The sequence below is a fragment of the Periplaneta americana genome, chromosome 8 (assembly GCF_040183065.1).
Source record: "Periplaneta americana isolate PAMFEO1 chromosome 8, P.americana_PAMFEO1_priV1, whole genome shotgun sequence".
NCBI classification, from domain to species: domain Eukaryota; kingdom Metazoa; phylum Arthropoda; class Insecta; order Blattodea; family Blattidae; genus Periplaneta; species Periplaneta americana.
This window is the reverse complement of record NC_091124.1, coordinates 45,528,470-45,541,066: the sequence shown is the minus strand read 5'-3', so window position 1 is coordinate 45,541,066 and position 12,597 is coordinate 45,528,470.

Below are 12,597 nucleotides of genomic sequence, written 5' to 3'. Positions count from 1 at the left end.
ATTGCGCGGTACAGCTGTCGCCAGCTCGTGTGTTCCATGGCCATTAGTTTGAATCATTTGAGGTGCAGATTTATAAATTACGCCCACGTGACACCCTCCTTGATATTCCGACGGAGTTCTCCAACATCGTCCGATTATGTCGTGTGGTATTAAGGGAATATTAAAACAGGAAACCAATGCCACCACCTCTAACAGCACTAATGTTCGACTCATTGATACTAGAAAAAGGAAGCCAAATACACTTCTAACATTTCTTTATTGTACTGTACATAGTGAAATCTGGTAAGAACAGAAACATATGTTCGGTGACTAGTACAGTTACGTCAAACTCAAATGTCGCATAAACCACGTGATGCGCTGTAAGAAAAAGTGAGTGACGATGCTGACAAGTGATTTCTAATTTTTTAATTTGCTCATTACGAAACAATTTAGTTTCTCTTGTTGTCAGCTACATTCCTGTCTACATTATATAATCACATTATTACAATATATTGTACTTTACGATGAATCACCTTTATCGTCGTGGATAGGCACACATACACTAACACTACCGAAAGCACTCGTCAACTCGCTAATCGATAACAATCAGCTATGCCAGAGAGAGAGAGAAAGAAAGAAAGAAAGAAAGAAAAGAATTAAATAAAGATAATTAAAGAAAATAGGAAACAGACAGGTGGAGAGAAATAAAGAAAAAAAAAGTAATGTAAGAAAGAAAAGGAAGTAAAGAGGAAAGAAGGAAAAAAATAGAGAAAGGAAAAGAAAAAGGGAAAAAAATGTGGGGAAAAAGGAAGATGGAAGGAAACAAATAATCACAGAAGGAAGGAAGAGAAAATGGAGAGAAAGGAAGAAAAACAGACAAAAAGAAAGTAAATTGGAGAGAATGAAAGAAAAATGGAGGGAAAGAAAGAAAAACGGACAGAAAAAAAGAAAAACGGAGAGAAAGAGAGGAAAACAGACAGACAGGAAGTAAAACGGAGATAAAGAAATGAAAAAGGAGAAAAACGGATAGAAAGGAAGGAAAACGGAGAGAAATAAAGAAAAATAGAGAGAAAGTAAAAACGAAGAGAAAAATAAAAACGGAGAGAAAGAAAGAAAAGCAGAAGAAAAGAAATATAGGAAAGGAAAGAAAAAAGGAAAGAAAGAAATAAAGAAGGAAAGAAAGAAATAAATAAATAAAGAAGGAAAGAAAGAAAGAAAGAAAGAAAGTGAAGTGGACAAAAGAAAATGGAGAGAAAGAAAGAAAAACGAAAAGGAACAATGAAAAATCTACTCGCCGCGTGCTTCAACCTGTTCGGGCTTAGATATGCACCGCGGTCTAAGGCGACATACCTTGAACTAGAGTTAAAGGAGTAGCGTAGGTTCTATTCTTCACAAGCGAAGAAAATTTCTCAAGAAATTGTGGCGTCCAGTAAATGTGACCTGTGACCAATCAAGATAGTTATGAATTTTGAAAGCTGCAATACATAGATAGCGATATTCGTTTCCGCGAATTAGTTACAACGGCTGTGGTAGTTATCGTTCTAATCATATGTTATCCCTGTACTGTTTGAGTAATCTTTCAACCTCTGCTGAAGAAGCTTGTGAACATGAGACTGGCAGTCGGCTGCTGGTAGACCTTGGCTCCTTGTGGGCTATCACGGCCAGAATAATAATAATAATAATAATAATAATAATAATAATAATAATAATAATAATAATAACATATTCTTGATATTACGCGTAATATTTTGTCTTATGTGTTTTAACATTCTACTCTTTATTACGAAGTAATAGGCTATTTGTACTATCGTTTCTTTTGTGATTGTAATTCTGTGTGAGTATAGATTCTCCCGCCGGCGATTAAAGCCTCTAACTAAATTACGACACTCGTCGTAGCTGAAGTACATGGATTCAGACACAGCAATCCCTTGAGTTAACACTTAACTATGTCAGGAACTGCAGACATACTTAAATATACTGTAGGTCAGAGCATGAAATGACATTAGCTCACAATAAAAAAAACTGTGGTCGAGCTTGTTTTGTTTGGTCTAGTTCTTGTCACTGGATACGATGATGAAAATCTCGCACAGGGAGATAAAATCTGTAGTGTAGTCCCATTAGAGGCGGCGTAAAACATGCAAGGGTCATAATTTAAAAAAACATGACAACTATGTTATATCTTCAAAATAATCGAAAATATGGTTAGTCCAATATATATGTTTGAAAATCTGTTGTACACTGTACGGAATGCCACCGCCAGATTGCATCTGTGTGCATTGGTGGCTAGTTGACAGCACCTGGGTTGCCATATGTACGACTATAGTCGTACACATACGACTATAGTCGTACACATACGACTATTTTGACTATTTGTACGAGTTACGACAGATCTTTATGTCGTACGCAATTTTGTACGACTATTTCACTGAAAGGAAAAAAAATATTTTTGAGACTTATGATATGGTATGATATTTATTTGTCAATCAACTTTACAATTCGCAGTTATGGAGGACCTTCACATTTCTGTTTTTCGATCCACCATCCCTTTAATACATATAACTCTTTTCTATTAATGTATTCTTTGCCGAGAATTAGGCCTACTTGATTACTTTCTAATGTTCTGTTATGACTGAATTGCTATATGTCCTTCCCCCTCTATCCTCTTCTATTCTCTCCCTCCTACCTAGACTGTCTCCCATTTCTCGCTCACCTATTAGATATTGCATATTCCTTCCTTAATAATTTGCGTTATTTATTTATTTTCTTCTCTACCCTCAAATCCTACCTACTCTTAATCATTGTTTTCCCGCTATTTTCTCCTACATTACTTGCTGACTTTCCCGTTTACTCTATTTTACAACACTTACATCACTTATTTTTTTTCCTATCCTCTGTTTATTTACATATTTATCTCTTTCTTTTCGCTTCACTCCTAAATTTCCTATTTTATTATCTCTTTCCATATAATTATTTCTATAACACTCCTACAGTTGTAGTACCCTTGATACTACTCCCAACCTATAACATTGAAAAATATGAAATATCTAATTCACTTAATTACACTTGCAATTTCTCTCTCATTCCACTTCACATTTGTTCAGATTTTTTTTCACTTTAATTCTCTTGTATTCATTGTTTGATAGTCTATCTTATTACACTCTTAACCTATCCTCGTACACTAAACACTTTCTTCTCTGTTCCTTTTCTTACACTTTTGCCACCCCTAACTTTCTTGCACTCACTTTTTAGCACTCTTCTTCTTCGCTAATAACCTCTCCAAAGCCATATATATTCTGTCCTCACAATCACTAATGTCTGGTAGTCGCTTCATTCCTTCACTCGTTCTTCTTCTGTCTTCTCTTGCATTTCCTCCATTAGTCTTGTCTATGCTCCTGACCTCAGACACTTCCAGCTGTTTCCCTAATCCTTCGTCCGCAATATTTTGTATCTGCTTCACGTTTTGTTTTCCTCCTTGGTTTATTCTGGTCAGCTGTTTCATACTCGAAGTAGGCGTCAGATATCGACATTGTACATCTCTCGTTTCATTGATATTGAAGTTTTGTGTCGTTTGCATTTTTTCATTCTTCCTAGCGTGCTGCCTTGACGTACGCATATTTTCACGTTCATTGAACCTCCGTTTCACTGCGCCTTGATTCACCTGGCTTTGCTCGATTTCAGTTCAAAACTCTGGTTTGTCACAATTCTTTTCACAGTATTCGAGAACGTACACTTTATCACTGATTTTCAATTTATCTAATGCCTCAGATCTTTCCTCTAGTTCACTTTTACACTTCATACGTCTTAGTTTGCACTTCCTTGTCTTTAACTATCACATAACTTGCTGAATTTTTATAAAAGTTTCATCTATTTTCTCGCACATCTTTTTTAGTTCCCTTTCAATATCACCCACGGTTGCTGGCCTTTGATCATCTGCGCTCTCGTTGTCTGTTGTATTCTCGACTTCTTTCTTCTCTTCTCCGCAGTCCCTTTCGTAACTTGCACTCGGACTTGCACTCGCAAAGACTCCTTTCCTTATACTCTTCGTATTCCCCTTCGAGGATTATTTTGAGACTTATAATGTTGGCTTATAATTGAAATAAAATTGATGGTTAATTAGTCCCTTTTAGACAAGTTTTCTTCATTCAGTATGTCTTTGACTATTTTGTGAAAGAAACATGCTTTTAAGGGGAGGAAATGGTTTGAAACCGATCTGGTAACTATGCTTGCCATGCAAGTTATAATTTGTCATCTTGAGCTCTAGGTTTCACGTATATGGCGCGGTTATATCAAAGTAATACAGGTTTAATTTTATTAACTTCCTTGTTTGTTCGACAAAGGAAGTCTTTTATTAATGAAATAGTATCGCAGTAGCATTAATAAGTCTAAACACGCCGACATTATATAGGTGTCGGGTTTGAGTTGACTGTAAATGAATTAATTTGATATAATTTTCAGCCACCGCATTGATTGATATTAAAATATCTGCCGCCGCGCCGACCAAAGATCAAATTTCTGCTGATTTTAAATATAACAAATTTGTTTCTAACCAAGCGTTATCGTGCTGCTTTACGGCAGTAACAGTGTTGATGATGAAGAACTGGGTGGTGATTTGTTTCAATCCTGAATGTCATTGTGGATGTGAACAAGAATTAGTAGTAAATTCTTAAAATTTGGAACTGAAACTGACTGGTAGACATATATATGTTATTTTATGATTATTTATCAACTTCGACGGTTATCTGGCGTCAATGACATGAAGGTAATAATGCCAGCGAAATGACTCCAGCGCCGAAATTTACCCAGCATTTGCTCTAAATGGTTTGAGGGAAAACTCCGAAAACAACCTCAATCAGGTAACTTGTCTCAACCAGGCTTTGAATCGCGGCCCGCTAGTTTCACAGTCAGACATACTAACCATTACTACACAGCGGTGGACTAGAATTATATATATATATATATATATGTATTAGAAAGCTGAGAAATATACGACAATTTTATGCTGAAGTACGACAATTTTCATAAGTTGGTACGACGGTTGCGATTCCTTTATCTGGCAACCCTGGGCAGCACACGCAAACGTTAGTATGCTAGAGGCTCCAAGATGGATGTAAGTAAAGTTGAACAGCAATCATATGTGTAAATTGCAGTTATTCGTGGCAGAAATGCTCGTCAGTGCCATTATGAGCTACTTGCCACACTATCAATGCCCAAAACTACATATCATTCCTGATGTACCATCTACGTCGTACGATTCGGAGGACACGTCCAGTACTGTTGGACAATGCTATGAAGTCATTGTAGTAGCATAATATTACGTAGTTGTGACTAGCTTCAATATGGTAATAACTACATAATCATGAAATATTCTTCATATTGATAACTAATTTTAATATCCAGTGTGTACACAGCGATCATTTTTATAATTAATTCATACAAATATAATTAAGTGTATTTGTATCTCTATTTTATGCAATACGACAATGAACACCATGACCTTATTTGTGATTAATTTGTAACTACATAATACGACACATTTTAGATTATACAGAGTGTCCCATTTATCTTGTGCAGCTATTATAACTTTTTTTGTTTGGATAGGTATTGGAATTTTTGTTTTTGAGCGTTGTGTTAAAACGAGGGGTTAACATGAGTGTGCAGATTTGGTGAATGTAACTACATTATAATTCGAGATACACGGGACGTCATAAATTTTGCAAATAGCACGACATAATTTAATCCTGTTATATTGATTACACATATTAAGACGAGTTCAAAAATGTATCACAATGTCACCTTCATAATCAATAACAACAACAAAACGAAACAAAAACGTACTTCCAATGTGATAATGTTATGCTTTGATAGTCACAGAAGATGTTCCAAATGGTGCCCATTCACATTAATGCACATTCGAAGGAGTTCCCCGAAAGTCCGTATAACTGCCCGGCATGTTGCTGGCTGAATGAACACACATGCCTGTGGAATGCGTTGCTGCATGTCATCTGGTGTTGTCAGAATGTTCTGGTACACACTGTCCTTTACAGTTCTCCACAGGAAGAAGTCGAGTGGCGACAGGTCCGGAGAACGTGCAGGCCACTGTACGTGGATTGTGGCGTCTACCGTTGTTGTGGTTTGTTTATATGTTAGACAGCAAACACACAACACACGACGTGTACGGACGTCAGTCGTCTTTTGTTTTGTGTAAGTTAATGCACAAGATGAATGGGGCACCACAACAAACGGCACATTCTGATGGCATTTATTTTGAATTTTGTTGTTGTTATTCATTGGGAAGGTAACATTGTGATACATTTTTGAACTCGTCTTAATGTGTGTAATCAATGTAACATGATTAGGCCTAAAGTATATAGTGCTATTTGAAAAACTGATGACGTCACGTGTATCTTATACCAAACTGTAGTTATATGCACCAAATCTCTACACTCATGTTAGCCCTTCGTTCTAACATAATTCTCAGAAACAAAAATTCCGATACCTATCCAAACAAAAAAGTTATAATGGGTGCACAAGATAAATGGGACATTCTGTATAACTTAATTACACATACTGTATGTTCCTGTGTATATTTATACAATTTTTAAATCTTACTTGATATCGCATCACCCAATATTTGAAGATGCTAGAAAGGCGAAAACGTTTACACAATAAATGTATGTAATGTAAAGTATTTTAGTATTAGATTTGTTATGAAAAGTCATACGACTGGTTTATAATTGATTACTTTATTTGTTAAAATTATAGATTGGTTTATCTCAAATATGAATTGCAAACTTATAATTTATGTTGTTTTTTGTTACTACATATAAAATATTAATTATTCATTATCCGAAAACATTTAGTCAGTAGCTGTTGAATTCCATCAGTGACTTCCCCACTTCCCTCCTTCCCACAATGAACACAAAGCTCGCTGCGAAACATCTTATTGATTATTATTTTAATGTACCGAGGTACATATGATATTTCCCTGCAGATATTCTGCGTCATCATACGATGAAAGAGTAATGGAACGGAGAAAAATTCCCTCCGGCGCCGGGATTTGAACCCGGGTTTTCAGTTCTACGTGCTGATGCTTTATCCACTAAGCCACACCGGATACAACCCCGGCGTCGAATAAAATCGTCTCAGATTATGCTCCAACTCTTGGGTTCCCTCTAGTGGCCGCCCTCTGCACCACGTCATAGATGTCTATGAACGTAGGACCGAAGTCCACACATGTGGATTCCGTTGGATCCCGGCCAACTAGTCACTCATAACGAGTGCACCTCAGCACATGTGTGGCCTTCGGTCCTACGTTCATAGACATCTATGACGTAGTGCAGAGGGCGGCCACTAGAGGAAACCCAAGAGTTGGAGCTTAATCTGAGACGATTCTATTCGACGCCGGGGTTGTATCCGGTGTGGCTTAGTGGATAAAGCATCAGCACGTAGAGCTGAAAACCCGGATTCAAATCCCGGCTCCGGAGGGAATTTTTCTCCGTTCCATTACTCTTTCATCGTATCTTACTGGTTGTTTTTGTGGTCGGGAAGAAAGAAAATGTATTGTTTATATCTTCCGACCATTATTACACTCAAGTGTATTTAATAATAATAATAGTAATAATAATAATAATAATAATAATAATAATAGTAATAATAATAATAATAATAATAATAATAATAATAATAATAGGGTAGACCAGGTAATTGTAAACACTTCACTGATTTCAAATACATTTCAACATTACACAACTCTCAGTAACGGTACGCATGACAAAGAAACATTGTGTTATTTTTAGATCTTTCTTTTCCCTGAAAATGGGTTTAAAATAATAAGGTTGACTTTTTTTCATATTTTAATTGCTAGTTTACATTTACCCCACCTGTTTACATTTACCCCTTTGAGAGGGGGTAATTGTAAACACTAATTTTCGCAGGGGCTATCAGACACTGAAATTTTTGATTCTGTTTCAGAAGAAAGAGCTGTACTCCTTCCAACTCCAATTTTAGTCACTGTTACATTTCGTCCCTTTAACCTATGATATATGACGATATAGGAACTCATTACCTCTCCTGAGCTTCACGACAACTGTAGTTACTATTTTTCACATCTGTGACAACCCTCTCTAAATCCCCTACAGTGTAGTTGGGTGGGAGTCTCTTTCTAATATAATTTCTTGGCATTTTGATTACTGAAAAGTACGAAATGTAACCATAGTAAAACATATTTACAATTATCCCCAAGCAATTAAAACTATGGGGCAAATGTAAACACGTCATAATTTAATGAACTGAGTTTATAGCAGATCTCAAAATCACTGTAATAAATGTTAACTACTATACATTACTCATAAAAACAACATATTCGTAAAAAATAGCACTGTACGTTTAATTACAATGCCAAAAATAAAGGTGAAGCAAAATCCTTTCTCAACTTTTTTTTGTAGACTCTTACAAAACATTCGTTCAGAACTAAGCAGTTACTCCTTTTTGGCATCAAACTGTTTTGTGGGTTAGCCAACATGTTAATTTAAATAATTCCCCCGAATTAAAATTTTTATATTGACAGTTTTGTATTTCTCACAGCATTTGTTTACAATTACCCCCTGTTTACAATTACACTCATCTACCCTAACAATAATAATAATCAAAATAATAATCGTTCTTCTTGTTGGCCCCAGTTTGTTTTCTTTTCCGCTGTAAGGGTTCACTTCAGTACAGTGTCCTAAAACAATGCTTATCAGCCCTAACAGAACTCCCATGCAACTTATTCCTTGGTTAACGACAATCTTATAGGCCAAACAAATTAAAAGTAAAAAGATTTCAAGCTTCTACCTTATCAGTGCGCCCATTAAACATTTATGGATAATGGGGGAGAGCCTATTTATGTTCATTTTCCTGAAGAAATTATTCACCAACAACAGATTTTTTCCCATCTGTTGAATTCTCTTCCGTGAAATTCAGTGATTACAATGCAAATATGTTAAATTAATTAATTGAATAATATTAATTCAACGAGAATGCATTACTGTAATGTATTCATTGTATATGTTATGCATTACGCGTATTATGTTGTGGCTGGAGGCAAAATAATAAACATTTCAACGCATAGTTAATCGTTTCGTAAAACTCGGATGTTTATGAAATAGACTAATCCAGAGAGCTCTGCGGAAGCAAAACAGTTAATTTTACAGATAGTTGGAAACTGTTATGTCACGCTCTATTAGTATCTCGTCCCTTATTCCGACTTTATCCGATGTCGAAATTTATGACCACGAAATACAAATTGGACTGATGTGAATATTAATCTCCCATGGCGACCATTATTGGTTATTTAAGCACTCAGTTGAAATCAGATAGCCAGAAGTAACAACAAAAAATTGTTTTAAAATTGTGCACTGTTACGTCCCGTCGCTCTTATTTCCGGCAGCCAATCACGTTGCAAGTCGGCTACATTTAAACATGTGCGTCTTGTCATTCGCTATTGATTTCGTTCTGGACTTCCTAAGGCTCTATAGATACTAGGTATAATCGTCCGCCATTTTCGTTCTTTTCTTGCCGTTTGAAGCAAGCAGACGAGAATTTACAACAGTACAAATTTTAATTCCGCGGTCTTTTAGATGTATTTATTTAAAATAATAATAATAATAATAATAATAATAATAGAATCAAGGATAACAATCGACATAGAGCCATGCAGTTGGATACTCCGGTAATTAAACCTTCAACAAACAGTGCAACATTTGATCCACATACATTAACGTTATAGTCAAGAATGGATTCCGTTAGGTATACAATAGTAATATACGTTACAAGAGCGGTATGTTGACGTTTTCATGGTCGAGGAAAAGACTGAAAGAGCGAAACGTAGTTGAGCTTTTTTAATTTCCTAGAACATGAAAACAAACATACCGCTCGTGTATCGTACATTATTTTGTGCGAAGATCGTTTATTACATACCTGAAAGACGAATTTCTAATTAGTTGCAATGAAATCTCCATGTTGGTTTCTGTTTAATGACGGCAACTTCGGAAAACCAAAATATCTTTCTTCAACATTGTTGCTATAAAATGTTTTCTGTGTTTACTATACTCCAGCAGGCCGTGATATACGTCTGTCTTTTTTTCCCGCAGTCTATAAATGCAAACATAAAACGAACGGTAAGGTTATGTAATGATTTATTTTTCATTTTAATATTTTAACAATATTATATATATATAACATATTGCAGTAATAACATCGGCATCTGGAATATTGTTGATTTTTTCACAGCTTCCTTAATGTTACTTGTATCAGGAATGCAATAAGTTTCGTGGAGTAGTAGACTTTACTTAATGTTTGCAAATATTTAAAAACAATAATTAGCATTGCAATTTAGGTGAAATTGCAGTGGTAAGTTTCCAATTTATAATGATTACTATGTTAAACGTTTCTAAAAATAATATGTTAAAAGCCTAAAGCAGTAAAATGAATGTCGCGCTTAAGCGGTAAGAAAAGGGAAATTGCTATGTGTTACGTTGGGAATACTGAACGTGGTATTTCACATTTACCGCGTATTGGTTCTGTGCGGAAAACAAGCAAATACGCACGATCTCGCACAAAAGCTATATCAACATTCACTTAGCTATTTAGTTTTAAGTTTCTCAGAGTAAAAATTATAACAAGAACGTAGTCGACAGATTGAATTTTTTCCGGCAGCGAGTCCCACAAAGCGCGGGGCCTGGGGTGACCGCCGAAGGACAGGCCTTTCTATGAGAATCCACAGTTCTAACAGACCTAAGTTGTCACTCTGCAAACTGAGGTCCGCGCATATGTTACTCCCAGGAACTGGGAAACTAGTACGGTACAGATTTCGAATAGCAATCACTTTCAAAAGTAATTCTTTCTAAACATTTCTCTCGCTTTGACTCCCATCTAAAGTTAAAAATAGAAAAACTTTTGAAGGTGTCAATGTCTATTTTGAACAGGATACTTCGAAGTTAGTAATTTTTTCTCCCTTCCCAAAAACATTTTGATTTCGAATTTTTTCTACGCTTTCCTTAGATATTTATCTATGAAACCTAAAATTTACAATGCGATTATCATAGGTGCTACGACGTGATAATGTTTAACGGTCTGCTAACCGCAACTGGCAATGAAAGAACTAAAATGGCGAACGATTATATGTACCTACTCTTTATAGAACCTACTCTTACTAGGACGTAAGCAAAGAGGCGGAGCCACACCGGAAATAACAGCGACGTGACTATAGTAGGCCTATTTCACAGCTTTCTCAATCGAATACTCATAATGCTTAATAATTAATTCAAGATTAATTCTGCAGTGCTTGGGAAAAGTGGCATAAGTCAGTTTCCACAAACATTTTTTATTAATTTATTCACAACTTATGGAACATTTGTTCGCTTGGGAAAAGAGACATAAGTATTTCTGCCATTACAATAATTCATACAGAAGGAAATCAAATCGATATAAACCAGTGTGAAGACAGTTTTTTCTTCCTTCTCCTGTAAAATTAACATTTTTGACTTGTGCCACTTTTCCCGAGCACTACAGAATAGTTCATAACAAGGGAAGGAAGATGTAATGACTTATAAGAGTGGTAAACATCCTTAAGAGTTTCTTCCAACGAAATGAAAATAAAGTTGGGGGTAACCTTATCGCATAGGTAGACGAAAGAATAAAGTCTTGCCTATCTTGTACGAATATCCTTTCACTTCACAGTGACCAGCGAGGATGTCAATATTACTTATTTAAGTGAGGTTCTGCCTATTTTTGTTGTACTTTATTGGGTTATTTTACGACGCTGTATCAACATCTAGGTTATTTAGCGTCTGAATGAAATGAAGGTGATAATGCCGGTGAAATGAGTCCGGGGTCCAGCACCGAAAGTTACCCAGCATTTTCTCATATTGGGTTGAGGGAAAACCCCGGAGAAAACCTCAACCAGGTAACTTGTCCCGACCGGGATTCGAACCCGGGCCACCTGGTTGGTTCTGCCTAAATTATGTGGTTCTGTAGTCTATTTTTATTTAATTAAGAAGAGATAAGGGATTTATGGGATCGCTTTAATTGCGAGATAAGTGTATGCCCTTGGTAGGATGTTATTGTGATATTAGTTTTTTTAATTAATAAGTACTTATTCATTATAAGGACTGTGAATATGATTAAAACGTCAGTTTACTAGCAAAACCTATTAAGTCAAACAAAGTCAAATAAATCCTGTATATAATAAGTAGTTTTGATAGTTTCAACAATAATATAATTTAATCTGTATTGAATGGTAGTCTGTATAGCTCAATTGATGAATTGTATTTGCTGTAAATTTTATAGTAGTCTGTATAGCTCAACTGATGAATTCTTTATGATTATAAATTGAATTAATCTACTTGATATTAATTGCACAAATTTGTATAGCTTAATGAAAGTATGCTACTTTGTATTGTATATATTTGTATAGTTTTGGCCGATGAATTGTATATGCTTCAAATTGAATAGTAATCTATATAGCTCTATTGATAAATTGTTTGTATTTGCAATTTGAAGTAGTTTGCATGATATGTATTATCAATTTCTGTATATCACAACTGGTTGAATTGTTTATGCCTTAAATTTAATTAACTT